The sequence below is a fragment of the Mustelus asterias genome, chromosome 17 (assembly GCF_964213995.1).
Source record: "Mustelus asterias chromosome 17, sMusAst1.hap1.1, whole genome shotgun sequence".
Lineage (NCBI taxonomy): Eukaryota > Metazoa > Chordata > Chondrichthyes > Carcharhiniformes > Triakidae > Mustelus > Mustelus asterias.
The window spans coordinates 3,080,406-3,092,879 of record NC_135817.1 but is presented as its reverse complement, the minus strand read 5'-3'; the positions used below and the strand labels follow the sequence as shown (position 1 = coordinate 3,092,879).

At 46.8% G+C, this 12,474-nt stretch overlaps 1 protein-coding gene across 1 annotated transcript in view; it reads left to right on the top strand.

Moving 5' to 3' along the window:
- The first annotated feature begins 448 nt into the window (after positions 1-448).
- Positions 449-12,474, top strand: part of LOC144506283 (H(+)/Cl(-) exchange transporter 4) — a 67,301-nt gene continuing 55,275 nt past the window's right edge. The window contains exon 1 of the mRNA XM_078232169.1: positions 449-541. The gene's annotated coding sequence lies outside the window, so the exon portion shown is untranslated. The remainder of the gene's footprint in view (positions 542-12,474) is intronic.

Here is a 12,474-nt window from a genome sequence, read left to right as displayed (position 1 = left end):
TGCCCATGTCTTCCTGAGGTCTGGCATCATTCACCTCTTTGTCTATTGTAGCTCCGGGTTTCCTCCTATGTGCAGACTTTGATCCTATTCATTTAATGCTGGGCGTTGTTTAGTAGTTTCACTGAATGATCAGATAAAATGCAAAGCTGCACTCCTTCACCCACAGACCTGCTAGAACACCACTCTGCCACATCCTGCATCTACCTGCTCTCACAGGGGAAAACACCCTGGCGTGTTTCTCATTTAAATTGGAAGGGATTTGATTTTTAGCACAGTTTGGGTTAAAAGATAATGCCTCCAGATTTATTTAAGGAGCTGTGAGAATGTTTACTTTGGTCAGACAGTGAGATGGGGGCTGCATTCTGTATTTGCTGCAGTGTGACTGGAAGGCCAGGTTTATTCCTGGATTTGACAGGTTAGCACAGAGTCATGTGATGATTACCCTTTCCTGTTGGGTGACAGCAGGACTCATTCAGCTGTGGGCAGGACAGGATGGCAGCAGAAGGCAGCGGGCTGCTGTAGATTGTGTGGCAGTGGCAAGGTAGGCAAGAGAACGGGCTGAAAAAAACATTCAGATTTCCAACCCAAATAGCATGCTGAGCTGGTCTGCTTTAGCGATAAGCAGCGGCTAAATCTACTTGAGGTGGGGGATCAAATTGGGGGACAATTGGCTTCGTAAAGACACTTGTCTCGGAGCAGGGCTGCGCTGGGATGTGTCGCTGCTCAGAGGCAGCAGCGATGGTCCTGTTAGCAGCCTGTGTGTGTGAGAGTGGATGGCCCACAGTGCTGAAGGGGGCTGGGGGAGACAGAGTAACACGGGAGCGGCAGCACACTCAGTCTCAGGAGCATTGTGTGAATTCCCCATTCCAGCTCGCAATATCATCATCGCGGGGCGTGCGGGAAATTGAAGGAAGGAATTGTCCAAGGCTGTCACTTGCAAGTGACAAAAAAAGGATCCTTGTAATATAAAAAGCACTGGATGCTGCCATTGTACCAGTCTGTCCATTGTACCAGCCTGCCCATTGTACCAGTTTGCCCATTGTACCAGTCTGCCCATTGTACCAGTCTGTCCATTGTACCAGCCTGCCCATTGTACCAGTCTGTCCATATGTCTGTCCATTGTACCAATCTGCCCATTGTACCAATCTGCCCATTGTACCAGTCTGCCCATTGTACCAGTCTGTCCATATGTCTGTCCATTGTACCAGGACCAGTTTGTCCATTGAAGCAGTCTGCCCATTGTACCAGTCTGCCCATATGTCTATCCATTGTATCAGTCTGCCCATTGTACCAGTTTGTCCATTTATCAGTCTGTCCATTGTACCAGTCTGTCCATTGTACCAGTCTGTCCATTGAAGCAGTCTGTCCATTGTACCAGTCTGTCCATTGAAGCAGTCTGTCCATTGTACCAGTCTGTCCATTGTACCAGTCTGTCCATTGTACCAGTCTGTCCATATATCTGTCCATTGTACCAGTCTGTCTATGTGTCTGTCCATTGTACCAGTCTGTCCATGTGTCTGACCATTGTACCAGTCTGCCCATGTGTCTGTCCATTGTACCAGTCTGTCCATTGTACCAGTCTGTCCATATATCTGTCCATTGTACCAGTCTGTCTATGTGTCTGTCCATTGTACCAGTCTGTCCATGTGTCTGACCATTGTACCAGTCTGTCCATGTGTCTGTCCATTGTACCAGTCTGTCCATGTGTCTGTCCATTGTACCAGTCTTTGATTTGATTTGATTTATTATTGTCACATGTATTAGCATACAGTGAAATGTATTGTTTCTTGCCGCTATACAGACAGAGCATACCATTCATAGAGAAGGAAATGAGAGAGTGCAGAATGTAGTGTTACAGTTATAGCTAGGGGGTAGAGAAAGATAAACTTAATGCAAGGTAGGTCCATTCAAAAGTCTGACAGCAGCAGGGAAGAAGCTGTTCTTGAGTCGGTTGGTATGTGACCTCAGACTTTTGGATCTTTTTCCCGATGGAAGAAGGTGGAAGAGAAAATGTCTGGGGTGCGTGGGGTCCTTGATTATGCTGGCTGCTTTGCTGAGGCAGCGGGAAGTGTCGACAGAGTCAATGGATGGGAGGCTGGTTTGCGTGATGGATTGGGCTACATTCACGACCTTTTGTAGTTTTGTTATTGTACCAGTCTGTCCATTGTACCAGTCTGTCCATGTGTCTGTCCATTGTACCAGCCTATCCATTGTACCAGTCTGTCCATGTGTCTGTGCATTGTACCAGTCTATCCATTGTACCAGCCTGTCCATGTGTCTGTGCATTGTACCAGTCTATCCATTGTACCAGTCTATCCATTGTACCAGTCTATCCATTGTACCAGTCTGTCCATGTGTCTGTGCATTGTACCAGCCTATCCATTGTACCAGTCTGTCCATGTGTCTGTGCATTGTACCAGCCTATCCATTGTACCAGTCTGTCCATGTGTCTGTGCATTGTACCAGTCTATCCATTGTACCAGTCTATCCATTGTACCAGTCTGTCCATGTGTCTATCCATTGTACCAGTCTGTCCATTGTACCAGTCTGTCCATGTGCCTGTCCATTGTACCAGTCTGTCCATTGTACCAGTCTGTCCATTGAAGCAGTCTGTCCATTGTACCAGTCTGCCCATGTGTCTGTCCATTGTACCAGTCTGTCCATTGTACCAGTCTGTCCATTGTACCAGTCTGTCCATGTGTCTGTCCATTGTGCCAGTCTATCCATTGTACCAGTCTGCCCATGTGTCTATTCATTGTTCCAGTCCGTCCATTGTACCAGTCTGTCCATGTGTCTGTGCATTGTACCAGTCTATCCATTGTACCAGTCTGTCCATGCGTCTGTCTATTGTACCAGTCCATCCATTGTACCAGTCTGCCCATGTGTCTGTCCATTTTGCCAGTCTGTCCATTGTATCAGTCTGTCCATTGTACCAGTCTGTCCATGCGTCTATCCATTGTACCAGTCCGTCCATTGTACCAGTCTATCCATTGTACCAGTCTGCCCATGTGTCTGTCCATTGTACCAGTCCGTCCATTGTACCAGTCTATCCATTGTACCAGTCTGTCCATGTGTCTATCCATTGTACCAGTCCGTCCATTGTACCAGTCTATCCATTGTACCAGTCTGTCCATGTGTCTGTCCATTGTACCAGTCCGTCCATTGTACCAGTCTATCCATTGTACCAGTCTGTCCATGTGTCTATCCGTTGTACCAGTCCGTCCATTGTACCAGTCTATCCGTTGTACCAGTCTGCCCATGTGTCTGTCCATTGTACCAGTCTGTCCATTGTACCAGTCTGTCCATGCGTCTATCCATTGTACCAGTCCGTCCATTGTACCAGTCTATCCATTGTACCAGTCTGCCCATGTGTCTGTCCATTGTACCAGTCCGTCCATTGTACCAGTCTATCCATTGTACCAGTCTGTCCATGTGTCTATCCATTGTACCAGTCCGTCCATTGTACCAGTCTATCCATTGTACCAGTCTGTCCATGTGTCTGTCCATTGTACCAGTCCGTCCATTGTACCAGTCTATCCATTGTACCAGTCTGTCCATGTGTCTATCCGTTGTACCAGTCCGTCCATTGTACCAGTCTATCCGTTGTACCAGTCTGCCCATGTGTCTGTCCATTGTACCAGTCTGTCCATTGTACCAGTCTGCCCATGTGTCTGTCCATTGTGCCAGCCTGTCCATTGTACCAGTCTGTCCATTGTACCAGTCTGTCCATTGTACCAGTCTGCCCATGTGTCTGTCCATTGTACTAGCCTGTCCATTGTACTGGTCTGTCCATGTGTCTGTCCATTGTACCAGTCTACCCATTGTACCAGCCTGTCTATTGTACCGGACTTTCCATGTACCAGTCTGTCCATTGTACCAGTCTGTCCATGTGTCTGTCAAATGTACCAGTCTGCCCATTGTACCAATCTGCCCATGTCTTCCTGAGGCCTGGCACCATTCACCTCTTTGTCTATTATTGTTCCAGGGAGGTGCAGAATGACAAATAAATAAATCACTGTTTTTCCGGGGAGGGGGGTGAAAAGCAAGCCCACCTGCTGGCTATATATCTGCGGATGGCCATCTCTTAACCTGGAGCTCCGCTCAGTTTAAAAGGTCGTCAAGATATTAAACATTAATGGTAAGGATTAACTGCGATTTCCTTTTTCTCTGAGCAACAAACCATTCATTTGGAGAAATGAGGATGGTGTGTTTCTTTTAATGGAAATCGGATTTGTTTTTTTCCCAATGCGAGTTGTTGCAGCTGCGCTATGTATTTGGGCTCAGTGTTCCAGACAATGCTCTCTGCCTGTAGCAGACACCTGTCTGGCTTGGTGGACAGAGATTCTGAGCTTCCTATCTGTCTTTGAGAATTGGAATTCCCTCTCAGTACCTCACAGCTGAATCCTGCTTCCCACTCCCAAACATTGATATTTCTAGTAATCATAGAATCCATACAGTGCAGAAGGAGGCCCTTCGACCCAACAACAATCTTATCCCCATAACCCCAATACTTACCCTGCTAATTCCCCTGACATTGAGGGACAATTTTAGCATGGCCAATCAACCTAACCCGCACATCTTTGGACTGTGGGAGGAAACCGGTGTTCCTGGAGGAAACCCATGCAGACACGGGGAGAACGTGCGAACTCCACACAGACAGTGACCCAAGGCTGGAATTGAACCCGGTGTCCCTGGCGCTGTGAGGCAGCAGTGATAACCACTGTGCCACCCTGTAAGTAAGGGCAGCTACTCACTCTGCAGCTCCCCCAGGTCATTTATTAAACACAGGAGGTCTTGTGGCCCAGTAATAACTGCCCTACTTCCAGGCCATAAGCTCCAGACTCGAGTCCCACGCCAGGGCTTGTCAGCCATAAAAAGAATGATTGGAACTCAGTTCAACGGTCCAATAATCAGCTCAGGAATCCTTCCACCACTTCCTCCGCTATTCCCCAATGGGAAAAGAACGTGTGAAGATATGATTTAAAAAATGATTGAGTCTGTGGCCAGAATTCTCTGGCCTCGTCGCCACTGCCAGCGAGGTTGGAGAATTTGGCGCTCAGCCACAGCTCCGTTCACTGCAGCAGGACCAGAGAATCCTGCCGGTGTGAACGGCTGGAGCATCCTGGCCATGATCCCTCATGGCATCCGTGACCCAGAGGGTAGGCAGTTGATCTGATGCCACATTGTTGTCAACAAGTTATTGTGGGAACTTTATGAACTCAACCAAGAGTAAAGCCTGCCCGAAATGTGAAGGTGTTCAGCTTCCTAAGTTAATAAGTTTATTTATTAGTCACGAGTAGGCTTACATTCACACTGCAATGAAGTTACTGTGAAAATCCCCGAACCAAAAGAGAAAATGCTGGAAAATCTCAGCAGGTCTGGTAAGGAGAGAAAAAAGAGAAAAGAATTTCCAGCGTCCACAGTAATTTGCTTACATCCAGTGAAAATCCCCTGGTCGCCACACTTCGGGTACACTGAGGGAGAATTTATCATGACCAATTCACCTAATCAGCATGTCTTTGGACTGGGGTAGGAAACCAGAGCACCTGGAGGAAACCCACGCAGACATGGGGAGAAGGTGCAGACTCCATACAGACAGTGACCCAAACTGGGTCCCTGGCATTGTGAGGCAGCAGTGCTGACCACTGTACCGCCGCTCAGACACCAAGCGGTGAGGAACACCCAACATGTCTGACCAGTACCGGGAACAAATCAACAAATTATGCTCAGGCCCCACCTTAAATTCTGTATCTGGTTCCGGTCACCCATAAACACTAGAGCAGCGCCAAAAAGAGCCACAATGCTGGTTCGCTGATGTCACAGCTTAGAGTTCTGAGGAAAAACTGGAGGGTTAAAACAAAGAATGCTGGAAAAACTCAGTCTGCAAGTACAACAGGTGATCAAGAAGGCAAATGGGATGTTGGCATTTATCGCGAGGGGGATAGAATATAAAAGCAGAGAAGTCTTGCTGCATCTGTACAGGGCATTGGTGAGGCCGCAGCTGGAATACTGTGTGCAGTTTTGGTCCCCTTACTTGCGAAAGGATATATTGGCCTTGGAGGGAGTGCAGAGAAGGTTCACCAGGTTGATACTGGAGATGAGGGGTGTAGATTATGAGGAGAGATTGAGCAGAATGTACTCGTTGGAGTTTAGAAGGCTGAGGGGTGATCTTATAGAGGCCTTTAAGATAATGAAGGGGCTGGATAGGGTAGAAGTGGAGAGATTCTTTCCACTTAGAAAGGAAACCAGAACTAGAGGGCACAGCCTCAAAATAAAGGGGGGTCAGTTTAGGACAGAGTTGAGGAGGAACTTCTTCTCTCAGAGGGTGGTGAATCTCTGGAATTCTCTGCCCACTGAAGTGGTGGAGGCTACCTCGTTGAATATGTTTAAGTCACGGATAGATGGATTTCTGATCGGTAGGGGAATTAAGGGTCATGGGGAGCAGGCGGGTAAGTGGAACTGATCCACTTCAGATCAGCCATGATCTTATTGAATGGTGGGGCAGGCTCGAGGGGCTAGATGGCCTACTCCTGCTCCTAGTTCTTATGTTCTTATGTAAAACTCAGCAGGTCTGGCAGCATCTGTGGAGAGAGAAACACTGGCGTTTCGGGTCAGTAGCCTTCCGCCTGTCCAGTTCTGGTGAAAGGTCATCACTATGAAACATTGATGCTTTCTCCATCTTCCCAGATGCTGCCCAAACTGCTGAGTATTTCCAACTCAACTTCCTCTTTTGTTTTCTGCAGTATTTTGTTTCTGGAGGGACCTGGGCATCTCATAGAGTCATAGAGGTTTACAGCATGGAAACTGGTCCTTCACACCAACGTTTTGATTTGATTTTGATTTGATTTATTATTGTCACATGTATTAGCATACAGTGAAAAGTATTGATTCTTGCACGCTATACAGATAAAGCATACCATTCATAGAGAAGGAAAGGAGAGAGTGCAGAATGTAGTGTTACAGTTAGAGCTATCGTAGGTCCATTCAAAAGTCTGACAGCAGCAGGGAAGAAGCTGTTCTTGAGTTGGTTGGTATGTGACCTCAGACTTTTGTATCTTTTTCCCCAACGGAAGAAGGTGGAAGAGAGAATGTCCAGGGTGCGTGGGGTCCTTAATTATGCTGGCTGCTTTGTTGAGGCAGCGGGAAGTGTAGACAGAGTCAATGGATGGGAGGCTGGTTTGCGTGATGGATTGGGCTACATTCGCAACTTTTTGTAGTTTCTTGCGGTCTTGGGCATTGCAGGGGCCATACCAAGCTGTGATACAACCAGAAAGAATGTCATGCCACCCAGTTTCTACCACTAAGCTAGTCCCAATTGCCCGCATTTGGTCCATATCCCTCTATACCCATCTTACCCATGTAACTGTCTAAATGCGTTTTAAAAGTCAAAATTGTACCTACCTCTACTACTGCCTCTGGCAGCTTGTTCCAGACACTCACCACCCTCTGAGTGAAAAAATTGCCCCTCTGGACCCTTTTGTATCTCTCCCCTCTCACCTTAAACCTAAGCCCTCTAGTTTTAGACTCCCCTACCTTTGGGAAAAGATATTGACTATCTAGCTGATCTGTGCCCCTCATTATTTTATCGACCTCTATAAGATCACCCCTCAGCCTCCTACGCTCCAGAGAAAAAAGTCCCAGTCTATCCAGCCTCTCCTTATAACTCAAACCATCAAGTCCCGGTAGCATCCTAGTAAATCTTTTCTGCACTCTTTCTAGTTTAATAATATCCTTTCTATAATGGGATGACCTATTTCACTTTGAAAGGAGGCATCCAAGAGGTGAGATTACAGTCTGGATGTAAAATTGTCAATGTTATGGAAAAGGCAATTTTATAACATAAGTAGTGAGCACAGGAAAAGGCTAAAGTTATTTATTAGTCACAAATAACGCTTGCATTAACGCTACAATGAAGTTACTGTGAAATTCCCCTAGTCGCCACAGTCCAGCATCTGTTCGGGTCACTGCACCCTAACCAGCACGTCTTTCAGACTGTGGGAGGAAACTGGAGCACCCGGAGGAAACCCACGCAGACACGAGGAGAATGTGCAAACTCCACACAGACAGTGACCCAAGCCGGAGATCGAACCCGGGTCCCTGGCACTGTGAGGCAGCAGTGCTAACCCACTGTGCCACTGTGCTGCCCCTGGGCCCAAACGAGTAAAAGCCACATTGGGACTGATATCAAGAGGTACTTCTTCACACAGAACGGACCAACGTTTGGGAGGAACTTCCAGACAAAGTGATGGGCAGTGAAAATATTTAATAATTTACGAGGAAACTGTTAGGTACGGTAATGAGTGTGAGGCCGATCGGGATGGATGAGTTGCTCATCATTGAGTGTCTTGTGTCAGGGTTGTCATTCTAGATCCTTCTTTTGTTCGATTGATCACATGCGTACTCAGAAATTGGTACTGAGGCGGTTCCAGCAAAACAGAGTGCAGTCAAAGTTGTCGAGAGGTTCGCTTTCTGTGTGGTTTACCTGGTGCCAGAGTTTAGCCAGTTTCGGGATGGTCTTTCTCTTGTGAGTTTGCAATTACACATTACATAATATCCAATCTTCTGAAGCACTGGGGGAAAAGAGCTTCGAGTTGATATTTGACACGCCCATGGAAAAAGGGTGTGCTTTCATATATAAAGTAAATTGCACTAATTCATCAAAGGAAGCCTCTCGCAGCTTGAGACAATGTGACAATTCATAAAATCATAGAATCCCTACAGTGCAGAAGGAGGCCATTCGGCCCATCGAGACTGCACCGACCATAAGCCCACCGAGGCTCTATTCCCATAACCCCACATATTTACCCTGCTAGTCCCCCTGACACTAAGGGTCAATTTAGCATGGCCAATCAACCTAATCCACACAGGGCGGCACGGTAGCACAGTGGTTAGCGCCGCTGCCTCACAGCACCAGGACCCGGGTTCGATTCCCGCCTTGAGTCACTGTCTGTGCGGAGTCTGCACATTCTCCCCGTGTCTGCGTGCGTTTCCTCCGGGTGCTCAGGTTTCCTCCCACAGGCCAAAAATGTGCAGGTTAGGTGCATTGGCCATGGGAAATTGCCCCTTAGTTCCCCGGGGATGCGTAGGTTAGAGGGCTTAGCGGGTAACTGTGCAGGACTACGGGGATTGTTGTCGGTGCAGACTCGATGGGCTGAATGGCCTCCTTCTGTGTTAGAAATCTTTGGAGTGTGGGGGGGAAACCAGAGCACCCGGAGGAAACCCACGCTGACATGGGGAGAAAGTGCAAACTCCACACAGACAGTGACTTGAAGCTGGAATTGGACCCGGGTCCCTGACGCTGTGAGGCAGCAGTGCTAACCACTGTGCCACATTGTGTGTGCAAAAGCTGATTAACTCCTGCACCTGCAAAGCGAAACCATCCACTTCTTGTTGACCAATCTGAACTTGTAACTGGTGGGTGGAATGTGTGTGCCCTTGATTTAAAACTATCGGGAGTGGAATTGGTCTTGGGACTTGGTGTAAAATGGCCAGTGATGAACCAGCCACTCTCTTGATTTGATTTTCTTTTACACTGGCTTCGATCACCGTAATTCCCGATTGTCCAGGACAAAATCAAACCTCGTTCAACTGGCTGCAATGTCCACCAATCTTACTGTGGCCTTCAAATGGCACGACAAACAGCAACCAAAAGGTTCGCTACAGCTTGGAATGGTCCCACCCTATTTTTGGTACTGTGCACACAATGCGGTAGATTTGGACCTTTGGCCAGCTGCCTGTTTTGGTAATGAGAAGGCCCCCCCACCATCACCATCATTTTGAAGGCCCTGGTCTCATTTAAATTCGGCGGGCATGCGGCGGAATGCCAAGCAAGTGCATTTTGCCAGGCTGAAGCCTGAAAACAGGGCCCAGAGCTGCCACCAACAAAACAACTGGTAAGGGAATGGTCCCAAGATGGAATTGGCCAAGACTATTTTTGTGGGGGCCCATAAGAGCATAAGAAACAGGAGCATAGGTGTAGGCCTTTTGGCATAATCAAAAAGATTATAGCTAATCTTCCGCACTTTCCCATATCTTTTAACTCCCTTGGTATTCAAAGATCTATAGATCTCTACCTTAAATACACCAAATGACTTACTGTATTTTTTTAAAAAAACTTCCTTTCCTTAAGTTACAAAGCCAATGCGCAGAGTGCTCAGGGCAAGCCCTTAATCCATCTCCTTGCCTGCTCCAAAAAAAACAGTTCAAATTCAGATTGAATCCAATTCGTGGTCCCACAAGAAAGACGTATGAGATTCAAGCTTGGATTAGCCAGGACAAATTGCCCCTTGGTGCCCAAGATGTGTGGGTTCGGTGGATTATGATGGGGAGATGCCGGCGTTGGACTGGGGTAAGCACAGTAAGGAGTCTCACAAACCTGTTGGACGTTAAACTGGTGTTGTGAGACTTCTTACTTAGGTGGATTAGCCATGGGGTTACAGGGCCAGGGTGGATGGGTGGGCTCGGATGTGATGCAGACTAAATGGGCCGGATAGCCTCTTTCTGCACTATGAGGATTCTAATAGAAGCTGACAGGAAAAGGCATCACATCCCATCTTGGGCTTGATCTGACACTCGCAGATACCACATTTGATCTGAGCCAAAAGTTCAAGAAGCACTGTCTATAGCTCTCTCTTTAACCTGGTGTTGTGAGACTTCTTACTGTGTTCACCCCAGTCCAACGCCGGCATCTCCACATCATAGCTCTCTCGGGCAGGGAATCCCAAAGATTCAGAATTCTTTGAAGAAATTTCACCTCACCTCAGTGCTAAATGGTCAGTCTTATTCTGAGACTGTGACTCGGAGTTCTAGACTCCGTTCCAGGGGGAACAGCTTCCCAACATCCACTCTGTCAAGCCCCTGAAGAATGCTATAAACTTCAATTAGATCACGACTCATTCTTCTAAATTCTGGGATTATATAGGCCTCATTTGCTTAATCTCTCTTCATCGGCCAATCCCCTCATTGCAGGAATCAGTTTAGTGAACCTTCATTACACTCCATCTAAGACAAGTATATCCTTCTTTAGCTAAGGAGACCTGAACAGTGCACAGTTTTCCAGGTATGGTCTGACCATGGCCCACAGTGTTATAGTAAAATTTAGTTTTCCCTTTATACACCAATTCCTTTGAAATAGAAGCTCACACGCTATTTATCTTCCTAATTGCTTGCTGCAACTGAATATTAACTTTTTGATGATTTGTGTACAAGGACACCCAGGTCCCTCTGAATACGAACAGTCTATCGCCTTAAAAAAAAACGTTTTTTAAGCAACGTTTCCTCCCAAAGTGGATAAGTTCACTCTTTCCATCATTATATGCCATCTGTGATATTCACACCCACCCCCACCAACTTGTATGTACGCCCTTGCAGACTCTCTACATCCTCTTCATCACTTACTCTCCCACCTAACTTTGTGTCAGCAACAAACGTAGTTACGTTAAACTCGTTCCCCTTTATAGACCTCAACTACTTCTGAGCAAAAATGACCTACATTGCTTATTTCAAGAATGTTACATTAGAAAAAAAGATGTTTTCGGATTTTATGCTGTTGCGGGCTTTGACGTCAGCCTTTTAATTGATTGCAACTTTACCCTTCAAGTAACCAGACCAAGTCACGGAGTTCTCTTAAACAGCTGTTTTATTCCAGCTACATAGCTCGGACTCTGAAAAGTCTCAGGTCACAGTCTGTAACTAGCCAGAGTGCAGGATTCAGAAATACACAAGCAATTATAGTTTCAAATTCGATTACAAGCAATTAGCCTATACCAATCATGTTTTAGGAGTTCGCTCTATCCACTCAGAGTTATTGATTAAGGTTGCACCATTCAAGTATTAAAACCATTCACAATCACCTTATGCTTGCTTAATTATAAATCCAATCCAAGTGATGACTTAATCAATCATTGTTACAAGTTCATAGGTTCATAGGTCATAGGTTCAAGGTGAAGGGGGGGAGGTTTAACACAGATATCAGAAGGACATATTTCACACAGAGGGTCGTGGGGGCCTGGAATGTGTTGCCGGGCAAGGTGGTGGAGGCGGACACACTGGGAACGTTTAAGACTTATCTAGACAGCTATATGAACGGAGTGGGAATGGAGGGATACAAAAGAGTGGTCTAGTTTGGACCAGGGAGCGGCGTGGGCTAATTGTTCTTTGTTTCTCGTTTCAAGGCTTCATTCTATGATCATCTTGCTGGTGCCAGTACAGAGCGAGACTGCAGATAGTTGGGAACCTGTCTCGGGGGCAGGGAATTCAGATGGTGTTCGTAAAGCAGAAGTGGAAATGAATAGGGTTGGGAAGCATTTTCTGATCAGGGCCAGTGTGATCTCCTGGGCTCGTTTCGATCGCCTCAGGGGGTCGGAGAGGAATTTCCCAGATTTTTTTTCCCCATATTGGCCCTGGGGTTTTCACTCTGGGTTTTCGCCTCTCCCTGGAGATCACATGGTCTGGAATGGGGGGGGTGGGGGTGAG